This window comes from Myodes glareolus, chromosome 20, assembly GCF_982192425.1.
Source record: "Myodes glareolus chromosome 20, mMyoGla1.1, whole genome shotgun sequence".
Lineage (NCBI taxonomy): Eukaryota > Metazoa > Chordata > Mammalia > Rodentia > Cricetidae > Myodes > Myodes glareolus.
Genome location: NC_142045.1, coordinates 40,873,128 through 40,900,302, shown reverse-complemented (window position 1 = coordinate 40,900,302; position 27,175 = coordinate 40,873,128).

The window sequence follows — 27,175 nt, the reverse complement described above, 5'->3', positions numbered from 1 at the left end:
CAACCACAAAGTGAAAAATACCCCTTTTCTTTGAAAAACATAAGATTCTGAGTTACACAGTTATTGTCACACAGAGTTTGTATCCAGGTCTTTGTGTGTATATTATACTGCAAGCGAGTCTTACGACTTGAGCCACAAAGTTTGTATGTGCCTCCTTGCTTCTTATTTACTGATAGTAAAATATGTGCTGCATGTAGTTGTCTTGAAAACAGGCATAAATACTCATGAGCATTCTCTTGTGGAAAGATAACACAAAAAGCTAAATGTTAACTGGAAGAAAAACTCCTCTTAGAAAAGGAAAAAAAATGTAAAAAGTGGTTCTGTGGCAGTAAGCTGGCATCAGAATGGTAATGACTGCACGAATTGATGATCAGTGTCCTTGGAATGTCTTGATTCACACTCTCTACAGGTCACGGTCATGGTTATCAGAGTGCTGTGCCTTAGAGCTAGTTTATTTGCAGTGCTGATGTGCGTTCTTGATCCATTGAAACAAGTGCTAGACATTTTCATTATGTCATCCCAGGGAGATGAATGGAAGAAGTTCCAGAGAAAAAGACGAGAGTGAAAATGGTTCACACACAGGTGCTTCAGCTGCAGTTGTGCAAAGCTGTGTTTGGGGGTATAATGCACGCCTTCAACAGAAATCCCATTTTTCACATAATGTAATAACAACAACCGTGATAGAGTGATTGGTATTATAAAAAGGGCTGTGAGAGAAATGCTGTTATTATGAAAATCCTATTAGCGAGTCTCAGTGTGCTGGACATGCAGAGCAGATTTATTAACCAGCCCTCTGCAGGCCCAGTTTTACCAGCTAGGAAATACTATATAGTAATATTGTTAATCAATGTGTCTAATTGCAGTATATAAAAGTGAAACACCGAATAGCTTACATTGGCTCCTGCAAGTTCTGAGACTATTTCGAGTAGATGTGATGAAGGGGAGACATGCCGTGTACCCCATTTCTGGGCTGTCACGTGTCCAGTGATCGACCCTTAAGTGCACAGTCAGTTTGACTAATAAGAAAATGCTGGGTCTTTTATAAAAAGCTGTCAGTAGATGGCAATGTGACTGTGTTATACTGCATTTTTATACAATATGAATTGAAAATCTCGAGATCGTTCACATTTGCTGCCTAAATTACTGTAACCCCCCAAAAAGAACTCCGAGAGCCCCTTTAAACTATTCTTTGAATAATTGATAGCTACAAATGAAAAGCCATGCCTAGAATTTCCTAAGTGATCAAAGTTGTTTTAATTTTCCAGTGGTCAGGGTTGAATAAAAATAATGTTACAAACTATACCATCAATAACCAGGGAACTTAGAGAGTTTCTCAAGCTCCAGAACTTTGAACAATCTCTACTAGCGTTACACTTAAGCATTACAGCCAGCAATAGCTCCCTGGCACCGATTTATTATTGGGCCCAGAGGAATGAGCTACATTGAAAATCATCCTGTTATGTTTTCTTTTCTTCCAACTTTTCCATGGTTTCCTGTCAGATGAATAATCTTTGCTATTTTTTGCAATGTTTACATCAACATACAACATCTATGTTGCATGTAATGGGTATGTCATACTATCAAATAAGCCTGAAACTTAAAAGCATGCTATACAGTTTCTGTAAGTTCTAAGTGACAATGACTTCTGGATTCATTGTGGGTTACACAACTCAAGGAATTAATATGAGGGGATGTGCTTAGTCTTATTGCAACTTGATATTACATGTTTGGTTGCTATTCCTGGGAGGGCTGCCGTTTATGAAGGGAAACAGAGGGGAAGTTGAGAGGAAGGGGAGATGTAGGAGAACTGGAATGAGAGGAGGAAGGGGAAACTGTGGTCAAGGTATAATATATGAGAGAATAAATTAATTTTACAAAGGAATAGTGATGGAGTCTATAGAGAAACCCAGGCTGGAGTTTTTGACTCCTAGACCCTGAATATTCTAATAAAGTTTTGAGCCGTTCTAGAATGGAAATAAAATGATTTGATTTTATGCAATATGTTAAGTTTATTGAAGTCTAATCTTTTTTTATTTTTTTAAATTTATCTATTTATTTGTTTATAAAAATTTCCACTTTCTTCCCTCCTCCCCATATCCTCCCATTCTCCCCACTCCCTCCCCCCCCCACTCCCTCTCCTCCTCCCTCTCCAGTCCTAAGAGCAGTCAGGATTTCCTGCTCAGTAGGAAGTTCAAGTTCCTCCCCTCTCCCTCCAGGTCTAGGAAGGTGAGCATCCAAACAGACTAGGATCCCAAAGAGCCAGTACATGCAGACAAAACAAAACCCAGTGCCATTGTCAATGGCTTCTCAGTCAACCCCCATGTCAGCCACATTCAGAGACTCCGGTTTGATCACGTGCTCGTTCAGTCCCAGTCCAGCTGGCCTTGGTGAGCTCTCATTCAATCAGTCCCCTTGTATCAGAGGGTGAAGGCACCCCTCGCGGTCCTGATTTCCTTTTTCATGTTCTTCCTCCTTCTGCTCTTCATTTGGACCTTGGGGGCTCAGTCCAGTGCTCCAATGTGGGTCTTGTATCTTTCTTTTAGGGTGTGAGTGTCAAAAATAGAGAAACAACAGAACTGAGAGTCTATCAAAGGGCCATGAGGTAAAATAAGGAGATACTGTTCATTCCAGTAAGACAGTAGTTCTCAACCTCTGGGTCACAGCTTTTCGAACGAGGATCACATCAGCTATCCTGCATGTCAGATATTAACACTAGGATTCATAACAGTAGCAGAACTGCAGTTATGAAGTAGCAACGAGAATAAATTATATTGTTGGGGGGAAATACTACACAAGGAACTGTATTAAAGGCTGCAGCATTGGGAAGGTTGAGAACCTCTGCACTAAGAAGTAAGAACTAAGACTAATGCCATCTATTCAATAATCCCTGCTACTGTTTTATCTGTCAGATGAGTGCACATACCTTATAAATATGTTTGAAAGACTTTTATATTTATATATGCTTCTTCCTTGAAGAGCATTTGTAAGACTTCTATATCTTCAGTTTTTTAGCCATCTCAAAATGGCAGCAAGATGGGTGAAAGTTCTGGGATCCTACTACTTCTAAGGTTCTTGGAAAATGATTTTTTTTCACTCAAAAAGGCAGAGAAGTTAAACAGTTCAGATTTCAGCATCTTGGAATTAAAAGAGGTGTTTTCTTTTAATAGCTCCTTTGGGAAAGTCTTCTTTAATGTAGCCATGAAAAAAATCCATAAATCAGAAATGATCTTTAGCTTTGTATTTAAATATCTGGTGGAAGAAAGCATAGTTTTGGTACTGTTTAAAAGCAAACTCAGATCCCTGATAGAAATAAATTTAAATTTATATATGTATTTGGCAATGAAAATAAAAAAATAACATCATTGTAAAATATTGATTCTGTATTTAATATCAATAGTTCTTTTCAATGATAGATTTTTAGATATTTCTCAGTTCTTTGTTGTAAAGGTAAACACTCTAAAACATGAGGCTTTCTTTTCTCCATTAAAACTAGGAGAAAATTTTCTCCCCTTCATTATGTCAGAATATTTTATCATAGAAAAACTGTAATTAGATGTTTACCCTTTTAAAATGTGCTCAAATCCTTTTGTGGAAAAAAGTAGGTATCTGTGAGATGAACTTTTACTACATTGGTGCTTCAGGGACTTGTGGTGAAGCTTCTACTTGGGCTGGGCACTAGCTCCAAGTGTGATGATACAAAGAAGTCTTTAGCAACAGGGCTTCACCTTCAGGTTATGAAGGGAAAAGGACAAACTTGGAAACAGCTTACAATGTTTGGGGGAGGACGTCAGTGTGAACCCTTTGGTCAACCATGCAACATTATTTAATCCGTTCTAGCAATTGAAGCTTTACTAGGTGACATAAGATGTGGAATTGGGACATTATTAATTTCATATTTCTGAAAATTAGTTTGCATGCTACCAGAGTAGAAAAGTAATAATCAACTATCAACCAGTTTCAAACCCTGTAACCTACAACACTAATCTACTTGAATGACACATTGTTGCACTAGTGGCACAAATAGAATGGGACTGATCAATCACTTTTTAAATTAATTTTAATTTTAGGCTCACATCAAGAGATGCAGCCCATACCTGACATGGTTAAAGTGTCCAAGAACCTGAGATTAGACAGGTTATAGACCCTAGGGGAAACTTCCACTGTTTTTCTCCATAAGGAACATGGCATTGAAAGGTCTCCCAGTGACATAACAATGTACCTATAGGTCAGTATATTGTTTGTGTCTCATCAGAGAACCTTCTTGCAGTTGATGGTAAGTAATACAGGGATATTCACCCGTACAATATGCAAAGAGTGAGACTTATATACACTAAGCCATAAATGAGATGTCTTTATTAAGTCCTCCCTGCTAAAGTTCGGGGATCTGTGTGGAAGAGGAGGAAGAAAGATTGGGAGACGATGAAATAGTGGGTGACTCCGATGTGACAGCATCTCCCAGACACAATTGTGATGATACACCTAGAAATCCACAAGAACTCACAGTATGCACAAGACCTGTCCAAACAAGTTTATGCTAGACACAAACCCAACATGAAGAAGGGAAGAATTAACAAAACTCCCACCTCAAACTCAAGACCTATTCATAACTAATTCTTAATGGGAAAGGGGAAATAAGTTTTTAACTAATTGAGAGACCTTGGATATATGAACATCACTCCAGAGCAGGTCCCATGTTTCATTTTGTGTATGTGTGTGCATTGTGCACGTGCGTGTGTGTGTGTGTGTGTGTGTGTGTGTGTGTGTGTGTGTGCGCGCGCACGCGCACACGCATGCGTGCATGTACACAGTTTGCTGATTTCTGGGGGGGGGTTCTTGTTTTTGTTTTTTTGTGATTTTTTTTGTCTTCTTGGGTATTTTTTTGTTTTTGAGAGAGAAGACCAACATGAAGTTAAGTGAGGATAGAGGTTTCAAAGATCTGGGAGGGAGAAAAATATGATCAAAATACAGCTTATGGAAATATTTTCTCTAAATATTTTTTTTCCTCAAGAACTTGGAAGCAGTTCTTTGAAACATGAACACCAAAGAAGACAGTACACCCAGTGTGCATTATCTTCCCTCTCATGAAACTTTCTAGTGTCCAAAGATGTTAAACTTGCTCTTGCGGATGTTTTTGACAAGGATGTTCAACGAACTCAAGTGGTCACTTGAACAGCTAAGTGATGATAGGGATGCTCCCATGTGTTCCAAGTAGAGCTTTCAAGTTCTCTTATTTGAGGACTAATTCCTTTTTCTTCTTTTATTAAAACTTTTAAGTTATTTTGCATACCAACCAGTTTCCTCTCCCTCCTCTTCTCCCATTCCTTCGCTCTACTACTCTCTGCACCCCTATCCAGAGCTCAGAAAGGATAAGACCTCCCACGAGGATTTAACAAAGCATGGAATATCAAGCTGAGAGCCAGAAAGACAAATATGCCATGTACTCACTCATAAGGGGATACTAGGTGCAAAGCAAAAGATAACAAAGCTGCGATCCCCAACCCTAGAGAAGCTAGGTAACAGGAGCTCTCTAAGAGGGATGCATAGATTGCCCTTCAAAGGGGAAAGAGATAGGATCGTCTTGGGCAAACTGGGGATTTCAGGGAGAGGGGAAAGAAATGTGAACATGAGGTATCAGGATGATCAAGTTGGGGGAGGGACAGAGGGAGAGCAATGAAAGTGATTCCTTGATCGAGGGAGTCAATTTGGGATTAGGGAGAAACCTGGTGCCAGGAACTCTCAGGAAGCAACAAGGATGACCCCAATTAAGACTCCTAGCGATAGTGAAGAAGGTGGCTGAACTGGCCTTCTCCTGTAATCAGATTGGTGACTTCCCTAATTGTCATTGTAGAATCTCCACCCTGTAACTTAAAGAATTAGGTGCAAAGATCCACAGCTAAGCACTAGGCTTAAATACTCTAGGAGTCCTATTAAAGAGAGCAGGAGGGGCTCATATGAGCAAGGTGGTGAGGGTCGAGATCATGCTGATCATGACTGGGAAACCCACAGAGACAGTGATGTTCATTCTGATGTAATGCATAGTCAATAAGACTTTTCTTTCTACTGTGTCCTGTGTAGAGGCAGTGAGTAGGGGGTGAGCTTTGTTTTAATTACATGTCCCCAATAGGCTTGATTTTCTTGGCTTGGAATTTCTTCCTATGAACCAAATTAAAGCTGTACCATTGCCCAGAGCAAGAAGAATCAGACTCCATGATACCGATTTCTGTTGAAGATGGTTGCAATTTGTCTTCATACTCATTCATTCTCCATTAAAAAGTAATTATATTTCTTTTTATCATGCCCCTTGTTTGCCAGCTGAGAAAGGAAGTGACTTTGAAGGATGTAACGTATCGGGTGAATGTTTTAATTTCGCTTAAGTTTTAATTTTTTGAGAATTTCTTGCATGGATAATATAGTTACATCATTTTCCCCATCTCCCTCTGTCCCCAAGCCCTTCCACATCTTTTCATGTCTTCTCAAAATTCATGATTACTTCTTTTTTAAAATAAAAAAATTATTTAAAAATGCAGATTTAAAAAAACCTTTCAATGAATTACATTTACAAAATTGAGATTTTTAAATAAAATTTTCTTTTTAACTAAAACAAATGACTTTAGTGCTGGAGAGATTGCTCAGTGGTTAAAAGAACTTTTTGCTTGTGCAAAAGACCTAGTTCATTGGTTATCACTTACATGGTAACTAACATCCGTCTAAGTCCTGTTCTGGAAGATCTAATACTTTTTTTTTCTGGTCTTGGGGGAACACCAGTACAATACATACATCCATAAACTCAGTTATTCAATAGAACAAAATCAATGAATCTTTAATCAGTCAATCAGTAAACTTTGTTATCTACATATTTTTATAAAATAAAGCCAAAAGAATTATAAAATTAAAAATATAAAAACTAGTAATTTTTTATATTCTAGAATTCTGTCTTTCCATTTTTAAAGTGGGTCTTCTTTATCATTAAAAATAATTTGTACATAGTTCTTATTAAAAACAGACACTTCTCTGCAAGGAAAGCACACAAGACACACTTGAATAACTGAGTACACATTAGAGTAACTGAACTCTATATAGCTTAAAGCATCCTTTCTTCAAATATCTTTGAAGTTGTTTTTTAATCCTTCATTATATCAGACAGTTTTCTGTCTACATCACGTGGAAATGTGAGTAAGAAAACTTGTTCTGTTCAATGAAACTTATGTAATTATTTTAAATAAAATATCTGGATTAAAAAGTTATAAATCTTCAGATTTGCAGAATTTTCTTGGAGACCAGTTAAAACACAAAAATATATGTTGTCTTTGTCTATGACAATATTTCTACAGTTTAAACAGATTTTATTGCCATTTTACATCTAGAAGAATCATAAAACATTCACGATACTATCTTGCATTTTATCGTTTTTGTTATGCTCTTGTTTTAAAACACTATAGTAGATGTAAAACCAAGTCTACTAAGTTTTTAAAAATAATTTGACAATCATTTTTAAAGCGTAGACTTTGTTTTTCAAGACAAAAGTTAAAAGAATAGCATCTGTAATCTAGACACTCTTACTATCTGAACGTCACATCCTCAGAGTCTCTTAAATGCTTGCAGATTGAGGCTTAGATTGAATAATGCTCAAGCACAATTTTTTTTGGATTTTGAATAATATGGCAGACTGGCCTAAGTCCTCAAAACCATAAAGTCATTAATATGTTTTCAAAAAACAGCTTCAAAAAATATGAAATTAAAATAAGGTATCATTTGAATTAAATATCTTTTGCATTCCTTGTTCCAAGAACAATATGCAACACTTTTAATTAGTTTATTTTTCTAGAATATTCTCTCATGAATTAACTATGAAATTCACTAGTTTATGGAGACAGAGATTTTAATTCACCAAATGTGTTTTCTTCGTTTCCTCAAACTTCATGACGCCCACAGTATTCGAAGTATTATTGGAGGGAATATTTGGAGGCAAATTAAATCACAGGTTTAACTATGGAAAGTAAAGGCATCTCAGATCTCCACATGCTTCTTTTCATGTAGTTACTTAGACTTTTAGAAATAGCTATCATATCATGCTGAGGAATTAATATCTAAAGGTTAAATTGAATCAATTCCTGCAGAGCTGGAACCATCCTAAAAATCATTAAATTGGTTTCTTCTTTCAGTCACAACTACATACCTTCAGATATGCAAAAATAATCGCAAGAGAATTTTGAGGATTAGCCATCTATTTTCATATTAGATAGCTTTGAATCTTAAAAGAAACTGGTGACACATGCAGATCTGTTACTCAAGAAATTATTTTCACATGGTGATTCATGTCTTTCAACCGGGAACCAATAGGAGTAAATTGAACACAATGACTCTCCATTCCCCAAATTTACCAGTGGCACATAGCTCAGCACTGAGGGATATGGCATCCAGAAGCCATCATCTACACCAAACTGTTGACTCATCCTGTCTTATACACATTCAATGCGGATATGCAATGAGTTCATGTAATGGAATCTCTCTCTGTATGCTGCGAATGTTTTATTGCCATTGGTTAATAAAGAAGCTCCTTTTGGCCAATGGCTTAACAGAATATAGCCAGGCTGGAATATATACATATATTCATATATATATATATATATATATGTATATATATATATATATCTGGAGAGTAGGTGGAGTCAAGGAAAAGCCATGTCACCACTGCAAGAGACAGATGTCAAATGCAGGATGGAACCTTATTGGTAAGCCACAGCCACGTGACGATACACAGATTAATAGAAATGGGTTAATTTAATATAAAAACTAGCTAGAAATATGCTTAAGCCATTGGCCAAACAATATTGCAAATAATACGGTTTCTGTGTGATTATTTGGGGTCTGGATATCTGGGAACGAACAAGCAGCCCTTGCTAACAAGCTCATGGTTACAATTGCTGAGTCTTGCCTAGAAAAGATTTCACAGCTCTTTTTCCTGTCTTGCAGCTCTGATCATCTTTCTGCCCATTCTTCAGTGAGGGCATGGTTTGAATAACAATGGCCCTCATAGGCTCATAGTTTTGAGTACTTGGTCTCCAGTTGGTTGAACTGTTTGGGAAGAACTAGGAAGTATGGCCTTGTTCAAGAAGGTGTGGCTCTGGGGTTAGGCTTTGAGGTTTTAAAAGCCTTACTCTACTCCCAGGCTCTTACTTGCTCTGCTCTGTGGTTGTAGAAAGAGATGTGAAATGCTCAGGTATTCTTTTGTGCTGCCATAATGGACTATAAGCTTCTGGAACTGTAAGTCAAATTAAACATTTCTGTTTCTCAAGTTACCTTGGCCATGTTGTTTTAACAGCTGCTTTTCCTTTTCGTTTTTAAAATTTTATTTGTTCTTTTTTTAAAAGAAAAATGTAACTTTAAACTTAACCCTTAAATTTTTGTTATTATAGTATGATTATAACATTTCTCCCTTTCTTTTTTTCCTCCCATAAATTTTTCCATATACACCTCCATATTCTCCTTCCAATTCATGACTTCTGCTTTCACTAATTGTTATTGCATACATTTGTAATTTTTCTTCCCTGGTAGTCCACATAGAACTTTCTGGGACTATGAAAGCTAGCTGACATGATGGAAATTTCCAGTTGAATTCAAAATTGATTTCTCTCCATCTTGCAACCAAACCATTTGTTGTCTTCAGTAGTAGAACCCTCTCATCTTGTTATGGTGGGCAACCAAAAGTAATGGAAAAAAATCTGCATTATTTTGAGGTGTTTCTGAGACTTATAAGAAGATATCCCAGCCCTGGCACTGAGATTTAGTTTAATACCTATATCTTCCTGGGAACAGATTTTCTAGTCTTACCAGGTATTTTACACACACACACACACACACACACACACACACACACACGAAATATGGTAAGCTTTAAGATTTTTATTTTGTATCCCCTTCTATTCTGGTTAACCATGCCTCTCCCTCATATCCCTTGTCCTATCCCTCTCATACCTACTTAACCTTTTCCACTTCTAGTATTCCCTGGTTCTTCTTCCATATTTAATACCCCTCTCCTTTATGTCGTGCCCCATACAATGCCTTTTTTCCAGTTTCATGGCTGCTATAGGAACACGAAGTTGAATATATGAAATAGAAATTTGAAACTAACTCCTCCAAGAAGAGACTTTTAAATATGGTTATTCCAAAGTTTCTCTAAAACATTTTGTGGTAATCAATATGTTATGGAGATCATCTAGAGAAAAAACTTTAATATTATAGAGAACATCTCATTTAACATCCTCTTTTGCAGCATTAAAAACCTGGCAGATAGAGAAATAAAATATATTAAATCACGCAGCTAATTGAAGGTATGAAACAAACATAAACTATGTTTAATATCATTACCTCTTATAATGAACATCTTCTAGGTGTTGCCAAAGGAATGTTAGATGACACATGCCCAGCTCAACAGGCCCAAAGCACAATGTACTCCATGCTTTCCAATTCCCAGGATGTCTTCCTTGGGTTCTACCTTAGTTGGAAGCATCATCAGTGATCAGGTATTCTTTAAATCTTCAATATTGATTATAGTCCCTTTTCTGTTTTGGGGTCCCAATACTTTAAATTGTCAAGCATATTCAATTTGTTTCTCATCTCCTCAATTCTTTACATCCTGGACTTGTTGGCATTCATTATTTTTAAACATACTTAAGTAGTTTATTGTTTAAATTACTGATATAATATAAGAGTTGACTGTAAAGACCTCTATTTATAGTCTCTTTCTTCCCTCCCATTGCTAATGTAAAAAGCCACATTCTGGCAATGAATCCTTCTGTACAAAATAAATAGCCATTCAGATCCTGCTAATATGATGTCAGTATCATTAGACATTCAAAGGTTAGTAGGGCATAATTTCTCTTCCTGTTGGAAATACTTTCTTATCCTTCTACTCACTAGACATCTACCTTATCCAGCATCCATATAATAAACAGATCTTCAGGACAAATGTCTTGAATAATTTTGTAACAGACAGAAAATTCTACATTTTTACCCATGTTTGTCCAAATAAAAAAAGAGCAGCTCTTCACACTGTCTCATTCTGACACCCCTGGCTGACCATAAGAAATTCTGTCAATAAATTGAAATGGCCAAAGGAATTGAAGGGACATTAGATATCTGCATTATTAAGTGATTATTAGATGAAAAGAATTTGTGTACTATTTGTATGTGTATGAAATACATTTTAAACAAAAAACACTGAAGCCTAGAGTAAAGCATTGGCTGTTGTAGCGGAGTGCAAGGGGAAACGATAAGATATTGAAGACCAAAAGGTAAAATTCTGCAGGTAGAAGAATAAATAAATCTGGAGAGAAAGTGTATTTTTTTGTATACATTAAAAATAAAACAATATCACAATATTCATAATATATAAATAATATACATATAATAAAAAGGAAAAACAGTATTTTCATTCTTATAAGGCATCAATAGCCCTTTTTCTGAGAAGTTCATTTGTCCTTAGTTAATGTATGTGTACATGTACAAGTGTGTTCTTGCTGTAACAACCTAACAGAAATAATGAGTCAGTAGATCCACTGTGCTTCTGCCAGCAGAAAAAAATTCAGAGATTTGGACTTTAAGAACTCAAGTTGGATAACTGAGAATACATGCACTATTGCTTGAGAATGAGCATGGATTATACCAACTCAGGAAATTTATATAAAGAAATGCTGAGTGGACATGGTTGAATGGTGAAAGTGGAGACTCTTCCATATATTCCCAATTATAGATAGCAAGACTAAAACCAAGTCCATCCAATGACAGATCTGTTATAAAGATGTGTTTCTATTGTTTTAGTTATCCCATGTAGACACTAACTGTCCACAGTTTAAGTTTCTTTACTTAAACCACTCAATAAAGAATTTTGCAGTTGCACAGTTCTTGGGATTTTATACTTTGTGAGATTAATTCATTAGTGGTTACTTTTAATTGTCAGTTTGACAGACGTTTATATGTTCTAGGAGATGGGTCAATCTATGACCATGACTACGAAGTATTGTCTTAATTATGTTGGCTGAGGTGGGATGATCTTTCCACTGTGAGTGGCAGAAGTCCCTTTGCCAGGACCTCCTAGACTATATGAAATGGAAAAGTAGGCTGAGTGCTATAGTACAAGCAATGCATTGGTTCCCTTTCTTTCCAGATTGTGAATGTGATAGGAGCAGCTGATTCAAGAATCTGCTTGCATTTATTGCTCTACCACAATGGAATATACGTGAACTACGCACCAGTGGAAGCTCTTTTCCTGTTCAGTTGCTGTTGTTAGAATATTTTTAGCCCATCAACAGGCAAATAAAGCAAGACCATGAGCAAAGGCAAAGTCTAAGAAAGTGAGAACAGTGCAGAGCTGCCTGTTTTCCTCTTCTGGTATGACAGAGAAAATAGGTATTTGAATTATGTGAATTAAGTTCATACATCCACGGCACCATTTTATCTGTGCTTCTGCATTTAGACCATGTTTGGAGAATCTAAATTAGAAAAAAATTCTGGGACTGTAAATGTTTTTAATTTTGTATTATTTTATTAGGGAAACTTTCTTAGCTATAAAGGATGATGTTCTCAAAAAGTGAAAATAGAAATCAAACCAGATAAATCCCACAAACGTTAGTAATAGCATTTCCGTATCTCACCTTAGCTAAAACGTAGGTAAAAAGTCAAAGTCTAAAAGTATATGAAATAGAGAATATAAATTTGGTGTACTTAGGAATCCACAGAAATTTACTGTTTTTCTGTAGTTATAGCCTGTACAATCAAGCACTGTTACTTTCTAGTGTCCTTGAGTCCTATACTTGTAGCAAGAGATTTTATTCACTACCAAGGTTTTGAAGTCTCCCGATAAGAGGCAGAGAGCTTATTAAATTATTTTCTATGCACAAGTCACTGTGGAAGCACATTTTATGCCATGGTCAAATCTGGTTATTCTATCCCTGTGTCTCCCTCTACTTAGGATTCCAGTTACCAAGTTAAATTAAAGATGTTAATTTAGTTTGTATGAATTCACTCTATATACAGGCATTACTTTGCAAATTCGAGCAATCACACCAAACATTATGGACCTCATTAGAGTTTAAAAAATTCCTAAGTCTAGACTTATTATTTTTTTTTCAAAGATGAAACTCAGATAGTGACAAACGAAATAAAAATGAGATGGCAAAGTACATCAGAAACATCAAATGGAAAATTGCCATTGCTGTAGATCATCAAAACTGTTGGTTTCAGGACCACATCCACACATCCACACACTTTTAAATATAGGTTCCAAATGTAAGAGATAATGCATAATATTTGTCGTTCTGAGACTGGCTAACTTTTCCAGTTCCATTCATCTCTATGCAAATGTCATGATTGATTATTCTTTAAAATTATTATTATATTTGTTTATTTTATGTGAAAGTGTGGAAGGTACACATGTCACAGTGTTCATTAAAAGACAGAAGTCAACTTGTGATAGCAATTTTTTTTCTTCTAACTTGTGAATCATAGGGTTTGAACTCAGGTTCTCAGGTCTGGCTGTGAGTACCTTTACCCACTGAGCCTTCTTTCTAACGATTGATTTAATCTTTCTTTACAAATAAGTAAAATTCTATATGTATAATGTTTTTATTGCCTACTCATCTGTTTATGAACATCCAGGCTTGTGCATTTTCCTAGCTATTATAAATAAAGCAGAAACAAAAATGAGTATGAAGTTGCCACAGTGGTGTGTGTGTGTGTGTGTGTGTGTGTGTGTGTGTTTATGTGTGTGTACATTATGAAACTAGAAAGGGTTATGAAAAAGAAGGAAGAGATCTTAAGGGAAAGACAAAGAGAAAGTGACATGAAAACAGAAAAAAAGGGACTGTTTGAGAAGAAATGACCACACAAGATTGAAGCAGAAGACACTTGGAGAAAGGAAACAAATTAGGAGAAAGCATAATGGCTCAAATGACAAAAACACTATAACAAGAACTGACTCTTTGTGTGCTAATGTTAAGATTTCATTCAAAAAAGTCATGACAAAGCACCATCAAACCTGAGACTAAGAGTGGAAACATCCCTCCCCAAGGAATTACAGACAGTTACCTATAGTTGAAAGAAAGAGTGTCATTTAATTCAGTGCTATAGTCACTGATAAGTTGTTTTTGCTCCAGTACAGACTTAGGCAAGAAATTCTAATCAAACACATTTAAAAAAAAGGTATTGAAATAAGAGGTGACTTTTTGAGAAGAATTACAATATGAGAATGAAAGGGATGAGAGAAGAATGAAGTGATGTTAAAAAAAAAACAAACTAAAAGTTTCTCGCATAAGTATACGGAGCTGTTAATAATAAGTTATTTTAAATGTTTTTAAAAACATTAAGGTTTTATTCAAAAGTTGTAGACTCACTCAAAGTTGGAAACATTTTAAATGACAAAGAAAGGAAACCCATAATTAACATGATAAATAAAAATTTATGCAGCAAACTCAGGAAAAATAAAGTTTCTTAACCTTCCTAATCAATTTAACTAATGCAATTTTTAAACTTTAAACTAACCAGCAAACAAACAAAAGCAACGATGTCTTCCTTTTTTACTTTCTTTTTATTTTGTGATACAAAGCTAAGCTTTTTTTTTAATCTCAACAAGATATCTATCATTGGTATAAAATCCCCATCCCCTTATTTCATTCTTGCAGATATGTCATAGCCAATTTCCTTGGCCTTTGATAACATATATAATACCACATCTAGCAATGGTTTCAGTTTTAATGATTTCTCTCTTACATTTCTTGACTTTTGTCAGTGATAACATAGTTACCAAGTCAATGAAATCAAAACTGAGGCATTCCATTGCCTGGTTATTACCAAGGATAGCTTGCAAAATCGTTACCTTGAAATAGATAATCAAGCTATGTGTCAAGCAAATGAATGAATGAAAAAATGAATATGCTGCTTACTAGCAAAGTAAATTGTCACAAAAAACCCTTTCTTTAAGAATTTAGAAATAAATAGAGCCATAAGAAAATAATTTCTTCTTCACTTGAGTACATAAATCAGGTAACTGATATAAATCAATGCACACAATGTCAACATTAGATTATGGTTCACCAAGTTTTTTTTATCATATTTTATTTATTTATTTTGTTTTAGTGGATTAGGAAGGTGACAAGGTATGTGGAAGTCAGTGTTAAGTATTTTTTCTTGGCCGACAAACCTCTCCAACAATGCAAATAATCCCAATCAGACCAAATCAGACTGAATTAAAAGACACCCAGGTTTAATGACTGCCAGCCTTCCTGGATGCCCCCCCTCCCCAGGAAAACATGGAGAGGGGAACAGAGAACCAAAAGACCACAAAAAATGGGGAGACTATGTGTTCATTCTCTTGGGGGCAGTTTAAATAGGCTGTGGGAGTGGTCTTGACCTTACCTGGGGAAGGATCACCATTTGGCAGCCTTTTTTGGAGGTTGAGTTTAGATTGAGGCAACTCCCAGGGGAGGGAACTTTGAAATGAAAGTTTCTGCAAAACATTCCAAAAGTGGATGCCAGGGGGCTGGGGTGAAGCCCCCCAACTAGGCAATCCAGACTCTTTGTATAAAGGGGTGCCAGCGAGCTGAGATGATACTTTTTAACAAAATATTCCAGACTTTTTTGGATAAGGATGTCAGGAGGCGCTGGCTCAAGTCTGGCTACTTCCAGCAGGTATGGGGCAATGTGAGAGAGGGGAGAGCTGGGAGTTGGTGAGCTCACACTCAGTGAAAGGCTGGCTGAAGCAGCATCTGATTTACTGCCAACCTGGAGACCTCAGGCAACTGTTCTGTGAGGGAGATGAGAAGGTAGGTGGGTAGGAGAAAAAAAAATATATTGTTATTATTGGCCCTATGAATGGGGCTAGCCATGGGAAGGATCATTAACTGCCAGAATGAATAAGATAGAATGAAGAAGACCTGTTTGTACAGGGGAGGCTCGGGTGAATAAGTGAGACACAAGAGCGTGCCTGTTTTTTTCGTAGGTATCCTTTTGAACCAGGAGAGTTGGTACCAATGGTGAAGTTCCAGGAGCTGGTGCAAGTGTTGGCATTGTCTAGAGGGTCTTTTGTAAGGAGGTCTTGGCCCAAACAGCAGGAATGACCTGTAAAATATGCTTTAAAATGGGTGGGGTTAAAATAGACTCTGAAGACTGTTAGTTTTTACCAGACCTGATTTCTTGATAAAGCAGCAGAGCCTTTTTCAGGAAACTGGAACATGGACATTTTAGAACTTTGGATCAGTTAAGATACACCTGAAACCTCTTAATCCTGGACTATGAAGCCTGTGAAAGAGGCACACCTGTCTGAATTTTTAGCAGGAAACTTAACAAATGAAGTAATGAACTACCAGTACCTTAAGTCATCAAATGTCATTAGAGAGACCTGGGAGGGATAAACGAGCAGAAATGAGACAGTGTTTTTAGCTATGCAGGCAATTCCAAGTCTCTCCTTAGTTCTTGAAGAACACCAGCCTTAGAAGCAGTGCTTGCCATTAGCTGCTGAGTCCATGAGGCCTGAAGAATTTCCTGTGGGGGGAAGATTTAGTCTGCCTTTCTTGGCAGGATGAGATGATCGATCCCCTAGAAATAGCTTTCAGAAAGCTGATGAGGTGGAATGCCACTTTTTGCTGTGTGAGTGGCTTTGCCATATCCAAAGGCAAGCCTTGAGGCAGGTAACCATGAATCTTCTTGGAGAAGCTATAGGATGCTGCAGGAGCTGGCATATTTCTATGTTAGAAGCTCTTTTGTTTAAATGCCCTACTCTCAGATCTGTAAAGGCACTTGAGAATTGGGTACTATTACCTGTTAATTATATTTAAACTACACATATAAGTTAAATTTAGACATGTATTTTACCCAATTAGTTGCAGCTTACCAATAGTAGTAAACATAAGAAGATTAAAAGGGATATTTTAATAAGTCAAAAAATATTATCATACGTGGATGCTCTTACCCAAGGTGGCAGTGGGGTCAAATGGAGGTTACTCACGTGTTTGTATTTTTCCAGAGCTGTTGTAATCTGGAGTTATAAGTTTTACAGATCTTAACACACAAACACATACACAGAGAGAAATAAAATAAGCATACTATCGAAACAAACACGCATACAGAGAAAGATTTAAAAGTATAGTGTGGCCACATTATTTTAACAGAGAGACAAATAGACTTTTAGAACCTGTGTCAGTTGACCAAGTTAAAACCCCAGTGGAGACGGGCGGTGGAAGCCAAGGAAGCACATAGGTGGTCCCATTTAGGACGGCTTAGCAGACACTGTGAGAAGAAACAGAAACAAAGGACAGAGTACCTATACAGTTTAGAGTGGAAGGACAGGGGGAAGAAGAATCTGGATCCATTGTAGAGAATTCCAGCATGGCAAGATTAATGTCAGGAATGGAGACCAACAGTTAGAGAAGCAGGGAGGGGAGTGAAGGAGGGGAGTGAGGGCAGGAGCCAGCATCCAGAAACCCTGGACTTTTGGAGCCTTGTATTTTATCTAGGTGTTAGTTAGCCCCAGTTTAAAAGGGCATTTGGAGATCAGATTTTGAATCACAAGACCCCATTTTACAAATCTATGCCAAGTCTCGGGACTCAATGCCTATCACAATGAATCCAGCATGACCAGACTCTTGAGTCAAAAACAGTGGGTTGTGAGAAATATGTAGGCAGACGTCTCTACCCACACAATTCCACCTCAGCGAGGACTGTCTTGCCACTTGTGTCGGGCACCTGGCATGGGCTGTGACTCCAATAGGACAGCCTGAAAATTGACAAACATAGAGGTAATAGGCCTCAGGCCATACAGGGATGTACTTGAAAAAGGGAAATCACCAAGACAAAGCTGATCTTAGCCTGGCAGAGAGCATGGGCAAGAAGGGAGGTTTCTGTAGGAGCCAGCCAAGATAAGCTAAATATGAACAGATCACTCAAAGGAAGTTCTTTATTTCCAATCATTATAAACTACCAGAGTAGGACTCAGCCACTGATACATTTAATAGAGACCTGAGTCTCAGTAGTTTACCCTGAAGCAATACCTGGTGGCAAGAAGAACCACAAGCTGAGATTACCTGAGCCCACCCCAAAACAGGCCATCCAAAGGAAATGCCTAACATTCAAACAGGTATAGATAGGACCACCTGCAAGCACACACTCACGACACCCCTAGACAAATGTCAGTTAATCAAGGGTCCTGAACCTCAGAAACACCTCACCCTCAGCTTTTTTTTTGAAAGTAATTATATTAAATTATAAAAGTTTCCATTTCCGCCCCTCCTCCCACCACCCTCCCACTCCCCCCACTCCCTCTCCTTCTCCCTCTCCATCTCTCCATCCCTAAGAGCAGTCAGGATTTCCTGCCCTATGGGAAGTTCAAGTTCCTCTCCCCTCCCTCCAGGTCCAGGAAGGTGAGTGTCCAGATAGACTGGATCCTCAAAATCCAGTATATGCAGAGGAAACAAGTCCCAGTGTCATTGTCAATGGCTTTTCAGAAAGACTCCGGGCCAGCCACATTCAGAGAATCCGGCCACATTCAGAGAATCTGGTTGAATTGCGTCCTCGTTCAATCCCAGTCCAACTGGCCTTGGTAAACTCTCATTAGATCAGTCCCCTTGTATCAGTGGGTGATCGCATCCCTCGCAGTTCTTATTTCCTTTCTCATTTTCTTCATCCTTCTGCTCCTCATTTGGACCTTGGGGGGTTCAGTCCAGTGCTCCAATGTGGGTCTCCGTCTGTATCGCCATCCATCGTCGGATGAAGGTTCTCTCTGATCTTGCCTTCTTTGCTCACGTTCTCTTTCCTTCTGCTTCTCGTTTGGACCTAGGGAGTTAAGTCCAGTGTTCCGATGTGGGTCTCTGTCTCTATCTCCATCCATCGCCAGATGAAGGTTCTGGGACTCTTGTCTATTTCCAATCTCCAGGAGGATAGCTACATGATTTTCATCAGGTTCACCTTCTTATTTAGCTTCTCTAGGATCACGAATAATAGGCTCAAAGACCTTTAATTATGGTTAGAAGCCACATATGAGTGAATACATACCATATTCCTCTTTTTGGGTCTGTCTTACCTCACTCAGTAAACCGTTTTCTATTTCCATCCATTTGCATGCAAAATTCAAGATGTCATTGTTTTTTACCGCTGAGTAAAACTCTAATGTATATATGTTCCACACCTTTTTTAACCATTCTTCTATTGAGGGGCACCTAGATTGTTTCCAGGTTCTGGCTATTACAAATAGTGCTGCTATGAACATAGTTGAACAAATGCTTTTGTAGTATGTTAGGGCATCTCTTGGGGCTCCACCCTCAGCTTTACTACCATAAAAACACAACTCTTACTGAGCTTAGGGCTTTTTGTTTATTCCAATATGTTGGACTTGTGGAGAGACCGAATTGGCAAACTGGCATAAAATAAAGGCCCGTTTGCTTTTACATATGGGACTCTGTCTCCTTGTTGGCTTTTGGGGAACATCACGGGATTTGGGCATAACATCTTCCAACACATAGCCCCGGACCAGTGGGAAAAACAGTCCACCTGGTGGAACCTCCAAATATTAAATATTTTTTCTTGGCTGACAAACCTCTCCAACAATGCAAATAATCCCAATCAGACTAAATCAGACCAGATTATAAGATGCCCAGGTTTAATGGCTGCCAGCACTCCTGGGTGGCCCCTCAGGAAAACATAGAAAGGGGAACAGAGAACCAAAGGACCACAAAAAAAAAAAACAACCCAAAAAACGGGGAGAACATGTATTCATTCTCTGGGGTGCAGTTTGAATAGGTTGTAGGTGTGGTCTTGACCTTTCCTGGGGAAGGATCACTGTTTGGAAGGCTTTCTTGGAGGTGAAGTTTGGGCTGAGGCAACTCCCAGCAGAGGGAGCTTTGAAAGGGAACTTTCTGCCCAACATTCCAAAATGGATACTAAGGGCTGGGGTGAAGCCCCCCAAGTAGACAATCCAGACTCTTTGTATAAAGGGGTGTCAGGGAGCTGAGGTGATACTTTTAACTGTATGGCTATAGGCTCTCTTCTTCTACCAATTGGGTCTTGAGAATAAAATACATGTTGTCAGGTTTACCCTTTGATCTATGTGGATAGCCCTTCCATGGTGTTCTAATGCTTCACTCTGCAAAGAACTGGGGCTCTGTTATGAGTCTGATGATATATTACTGCAAATTTGCAATAAAAATACATCTTCTAATGAAAAGTAAGCATACTAGTATATGAAAAGGGCTGATAGAAGTGCACAGGTCTTTCTAATAAATCCAAACAAATATAGCCGACAGCCGTAAGGGGAAAATGATTTTCTATTCTGTTTCTTTCTACTTTGTTTCAGAACTATACTTATTAAATTATGTCTCCAGATAGCTCTTTAGAAATCAAATTTTTAGGTACTTTAACAAAACTCATTCAGTAACAATAGACTCCATTTTTTTCTTCTTTGTTTAATTAAAAGCTACTTCTGACACATCTAATCCAAAGCACTCATTAAAATCAACAGTGAAAGCTTCAGTGTCAATCATGTAGAAACTACATGCCTATGACAAATTCTAACCATTATATACACATATTAAGAATGCCATTTCTTAGCCAAGAAATTCAAATAAAGTGAGCCAATTTAAACTCATGTAAACAAATAAAGGAAACACCTGCTGCTAAATACTTATCCTGGGGAGTTGATTTCTGTTCATCCAGGTAGAAAAGACAATGGTAAACTAAAGAAATACCTCTTTCCAGACCCAGCTTATGAACCCATGAGTTTGTATTCTTTGCATGGAGACTGGTGGCTCAAAGCAAGTACATATTGGAAAGCCCATTTGTATGGTGATGGCTGTTGGAAGTTACTTCACCAGAGTCTTCTGCACAACTGCAGGTAGTTCCATAGCTATCTCCTCTCAGCTGAAATTGTTTACGGCTTCTACTGCTTGGTAAATCTTTAAGGTTTTGTGAACCTCTTGGTTTTGCATGTTTCTTATGAGTTTTGAGCACCTAAGGAACTTTCCAGTATTTTCCAGAAGGAAAAGTTTCCAGCCAGAGAAAATTACTATACATCACATTTAACTAAGTTGTTGAGGACCGGCCTTGACAAAACTACTTCTTACCAGGGTTGGGGCATGGAAATTTTAGAAATATAGTGAAGAATATGAAGACTCATTAAAAAAAAGTAATAAATGGAAAATAAAGAACAATACCGGGAGGGTATTCCAGTGATTACTGAAATCATGAAATCATTGCATTTATTTTTTCCACAGCATTTATATCCAATATAAATGGAGAGGAGTTAACAAAAAGACTTTATTAATATGATAAAAAGGATAACTCATACCGTCAATTGTCTTCTCACTCAGAGACACTAAATCGTTAGCATTCTGTTGCCTAGGTAGCAAAGGTGCTCTATAATACAGATCCTGAAGACTGCCTCTCCCCAGGTGACCTCATAGTTACAAAAGAAGGAGTAGAACTACATTTGCATATCCTGACCACCTGTCAGGATGCATGGAGCAATCTTAATTTCAAAAGAACCAAACAATTAAATTTGAGTTGGGATGTGCAACCATGTTTGTCAGTCTCCAAACTCTCTGACCAGCAGACAAGGTGGAAATGGGTTTGCATTTTTCAGTCTCCACCCTATGTCGTTCTTGTTAGAACATAGCGGCCTCTTATATATAAAAGCTTAAAAATTATAACCCATTTTATTTCTCTACCAAGTTCATGCACAGTTATTGTTCATGAATAGAAAATAATCATTCTTTATCATTTAAAACATTTGTTTAAGTTTTTGGACATTTTCCTTTTGAAGTGGGTAGTAAATATTTTTTTTTTAATTCACTAATGAGTGAGGGAATCAGGAAATACAGTTGCAATGAGTTCAAAAAAATGTTCAAAGAGAAGACAAACATATAAACCATTTAGCAATGCTGAAATCAGTTTCTCTCCCTCCTTCTTCCTCTCTCCTTCTCTGTCTTCCCTTTTCCTTTATTTTTCATTCATCCCTTCATTCTTCCTTTCTTCTTTCTTTCATTTCTTTCTTTCCTTTGACAGTACAGTGATTGTACTAGAGCATCATGGGAAGCATATGCTCCTCCCCTGACATACAGAAACAAGAAATCAGTTTTCTTTATTGATACAGAACTGGCCTACTGTACAGCAGGAAGAGTGAAGGTGTAAGTCACAAACAATCCCACACCTGTTTGGAATTATGATTAATAGAATGGTTATTTATTTAAAGGCAAAAAGCTCACAGATCACCGTCCGAGATAACAGCCCTCTGTGAGATCAGGAAAGGAGTCTAGTAGCCGGAAGCAGAGCCAGAAGCAAGAGAAGGAGCACACGCTGCCTGCTGCTTTTTAAAGCAAACGAGACCACGCCCAAGTGGGCTGGTATCTTAAAGTCTATTGGCTGAAGGAGCAGGAGCAGCTCCAGCCGCAGAAGAGGAAAGCCATCAGAAATTTCTTAAGTAGAATTGGTAGCATGTCTGAAAATAATCATATGAATTAATAACAGTTTTAAAGAAATCCATATGTCATCAGAATTGTTCAACGGCTCAAAAAATGTTTAAGTCCAAAGGAGCTGCAAAGTAGGAGAGTAGTTTCCAATTCCTAGTAATCTTTTGGTAGACTTAAAATTTATTCATATCTCTAGTTACTGAGGAAATGCCATTTAAACTACTTTGAAATACAACCTTACCCCTGTCAGAATGACTATCATGAATAAGACTAATGAATGAATTTTAAGTAGAAAGGTACCCTTATTATTATTGGTGGGGATACAAATTAATTTAGCCAGTATAGAAATCAGTTTGAAGATTTCTCAAAAAATTAAAAGTAGAGCAAAATATGATCCACCTATTTCACTCATGGGCATTAACCCAGAAAGCTGCATTTCCTGCCATAGAGATATTTGTGTCACATTTTTATTCCTGCTCTACTCCCTATAGCAAAGAATTGGGATCAACCTACTTGTACATCATAGATGAATGGATAATGTAAATTCAGTAAATAAAAAAGTAGAATACTGCTCATCTTTAAAATACGTGAAATAATTTTAAGGAAAATTGGTGCAATTAGAATATATAATAATAACTGAGATCATACATTCCCAGAAATTAAAAAAAGTCAGATGTTCTCCCTTATTATAGAATCTACCTAATAATAAATGCAAATATGCGAGCAAATGTTTATGTGGCTGCAATACACTATGAAGAAAGGAAAACAAGGAAGACTAAAGGCCAGAGCATCAGGAAGGATCATGCAGGTCATAGACCTGAGCTATAAAATAATATAACAAGCTAATTGCTTATTTAGTTCCAACTTTCTCATGGAGTTTTTGTTTTTGGTAATTCATAAGTACATAAAAATATAGATGATATTGAAAATAGGAAGTCCAATGTAAAACTCCACAGTATTCATTCTGAATGGCTCCTAACTGCGCAACAGTTTATTGACCTGTATAGACTGGGCCTGGTTTACTTCTGCACCTGATTTACTTTTATCTGCAGGTTTTTTTCCTTTTATTGAAAATAGACTTTTTCACACATATATATCTTGATTACAGTTTCTTCTGCCTCTGCCCTTCTCAATTCTTCACTATCTACTCTCTCATCTGGATCAACCCCACCTTCTGTCTCTCATTAGAAAACAAGCAGGAATAATAATAAACTTTATAAATTCAACAGTATTCTAATGCTATATTTACTGAATTTACATTATTCATTCATCTATGATGCAGTTTAAGCCCAATTCTTCAATATAGTGAATATTAATGTGCATTAATATAGCCATTATATTCATTATGACTATTATAATTAATGTTCTATATAAAATATTAATCAGGGATAAGAATAAAATAAGGAGTAATAAGAAAATTATAATTAAATCAAGTTAAATATAGTAAGATAAAACAAAAATTAACCCATTGGAATTGGGCAAAATAGATAGAAGTAAAAGAGCCCAAGGGAAGGTATAAGAAAAAAACCCAACTGTTCTCACAGACAGGAATCTCACAAAACAATAATCCATAATACACGCACAAGGACTTGTGTGTGGTTTTGTGTGTGTGTGTGTATTCATACATTTCCTTAAGGGATTTATTAATTTCCTCTTTAGTGATAGCTACCATCTTCATAAATATTAAGCTATTTTCCTTGTGCTTCAGCTGTTTTGAAATATTCAGGGTCTGTTGTGAGAGAGTTGTTGTGCCTTAGTGGAGACATATTGTCCTGACTGTATTTACTGGTGTTCTGCTTTTCAGTTCCTTCTGGTATCTAGGTGTTATAGGAGGCCGCTTGTTGGTTCCTGTCTGCTCAGCCTGGAAATTGTCTCACAAAAACTGTATTAATTAAATCAGTGCTTGGCCCATTAGCTCGAGCTTTTTATTGCCTAACTCTTACATATTAATTTAACCCATTTCTATTGATCTGTGTATTGCCATGTGGCTGTGGCTTACTGGCTAAAGTTCCGGTGTCTGTCTCTGGAAGGGTTGCATGGCTTCTCCTTGACTCTGCCTCCTTTCTCCCAACATCTAGTTTAGTTTTCCCTGTTTGCCTAAGTTCTGCCCTATCAGCAGGCCAGGACAGTTTTTTATTCACCAATGGTATTCACAGCATACAGAGGGGAATCCCACATCACCTAGGTACCTAGTTGTGGGAAGATTGTAATTCTGGGTGAAGTCCTTTATTTACATTGTGGATAGTCAGTCAATGTTGCCTTGTTAAAGTGCTAACTATAAATAATTAACTTTATTATTTGAAAACTTTCAGAATTCCTAATCTCTCCAGGTCCAGCATATTCAAAATAACCTTGTGTTGTCTCTTGCAAAGCTGGTTTCAGAATCTTGTATCTATTCAAAGTATCTCAGAAGACTCTAATCCTGTTAGCTTCTTCCTTCAAAAGAAAAAGCAGAAACAAAAACTCCATATCAGAATCCGAAATACTACTTTACTGAAGAGACATAAGTCTTTGTGATTGTAGGTATCCTTTGACATAAGAGAAGCCAGGAAGGTAGCAGTTGCCCCAGGAACATGTGTACAAGATGGATAAACCCAGAGACATACTGTGCCAAAGTTCACATCCTTCTGTCCTGCTGAGAACATTTTCTTTAACTAAGCATTTCCTATAATATGCCTTGAATATATATCACCAAACAGAAAACAAACAAACAGAAAATTTTGTACAAGATTCCTAAAACTCAATACATTTTCTTAAACATCTACTACTAAAACATGGTCAAATAAAATTATTTATATCAAACAAACACCATCCCTCCATGTATTCAGTTCATCAGTTACATTTGTAGCACCATAATTATTTGAGTCATTTCCTAATTCCTATATGTATTTCAAGGGCCTGAAAGTTCTACCTGTGCCTGTTTTTATTTCTGTCACTTTAATAGTGGTGCAGTCCTCTATTTAATTTGAGGATAATGAGTCAATATTACCTCGCTGAAGTACTTTTTATAAAAAATTAACTTTATTTTTTTTAAACTTTCAGAATTCCTAATATTGTTTCTTTCTCAAATTCTTTTCATCAAACTCCTAAAACCACTGAAATTTCTCTAGTAAAAGTGCCAGGAGAATTTCTGTTGCAGTGTTTTGCCTCTGCTTCAGGTCCTGGGACAAGAGACTCTTTCATGATAATATTTGATTGTCATTCCTCACATATGAATTCTAAACTCCCTGGTAGTTTTACAACTAATAGAACTGCCTTCTGTTCTAAACAGATGGATCTTGATTGAGTTTAAAAAGTACTTGTGACCAGAAAGACAACATCAAATTACATCTGTGAAAGGGACTGCAGATGAAAGTGGAGTGAATGCTGATCATGTCTACCTGAAGAAGACTTCATAAAATTCTCCTGCAGTGGGGATGTATTGAGATAATGGTGTATGTTAAGACGACAGTTGGAGACTCTTGTAAAACGTGACCACTTCCTCTTGACACTTTATCTGTATCCTTTTTTACAAAGATTTTTAATTATCAAGTAAATGTAATTAGTGGGTTTTTTTTTTGAGTTATGTAAACTGTTCAAGCAAAGGTAGCAAACTCAAGATAGTGGGATAGTGGGAGCCTAGATTTCAGTCAGTCTGAAGTGAAAGTGGTCACCTTGAACTTGTTATTAGACACTGTAGAGGAGAAAAGTTTCATGTAACCAGGCTCTGTGAGACATCAAAACACCTTCAGGTAGATGATATCAGAAAGGAACTGAACTGCAGAATATCCAGCTGGTGTCTTCTAGATATTACTTAGTGTATGGGACAACTCTTTTGACATTTGGCATGAGAAATGTGTAACTATGGAAGAAAGTAAGAAAACCAAAACAAAACAAAAAACAATAATAAACATATAAGGGGCCAGAGAGATGACTCAAGAGAACCTGGGTTCTGTTCCCATTATCCACATGTTAACTTACAGTGATTTGTAACTCAAATTCTAGAACATATAGGAACATTTAACAATATATAAATGAAAACAAAGGGAAGAAATTATTTTAAAAGATGAAACTCTTATTTCGAAAAGTTGCTTTCTTTAGACTGGATGACATAAAATTTCTAATCTCTCTCTAGAATCATACTGTTTTTAAAATAGAAAAGCAGATCAAAGCTACTATTTTTGATGATTTAGTTTGATTCAATTTGGAAGCTATTGCTTACAATTTAGTTAAATAACTTAGTGAGTCACTAGTTTTAAGTTATTTTAAAACTGTATTAAACACAAAATTGCCCTCTTTTATATTTGGCTTGCAATTCTAAGAGAAGTATAATTTTGACAAATTGAGACAAGGGTCAGACTTTGCTTCCTTTTGTAGGAAAGACATATGTTAGGGAGTTTGGATAATTATAAACTGTGAGAAACATCCAACACTGAACTATGGTTTGAAGCAATGCAGATCAGTGCCAAGACTTTATACAAAACACTTCAAAGCATATATGATTTTTTAAGGAATTTTGACTTATTAAATTCTATAAATGTGAAAATACAACTATAATATTTCAAGATTAATGAGGAGTTTGGGAGCTGGTAAAATCATCATTCAAAATGATCACTTGATTACTGACTATGACTATTCACCATTTAAGAGTCAAAGAAGACCAAACATAGCTAAAAACAAGAGAAATATATGTGACTATGGGATCATCATGATAGTATTTATGTTGCTATATCCCATTCAAGAATTCC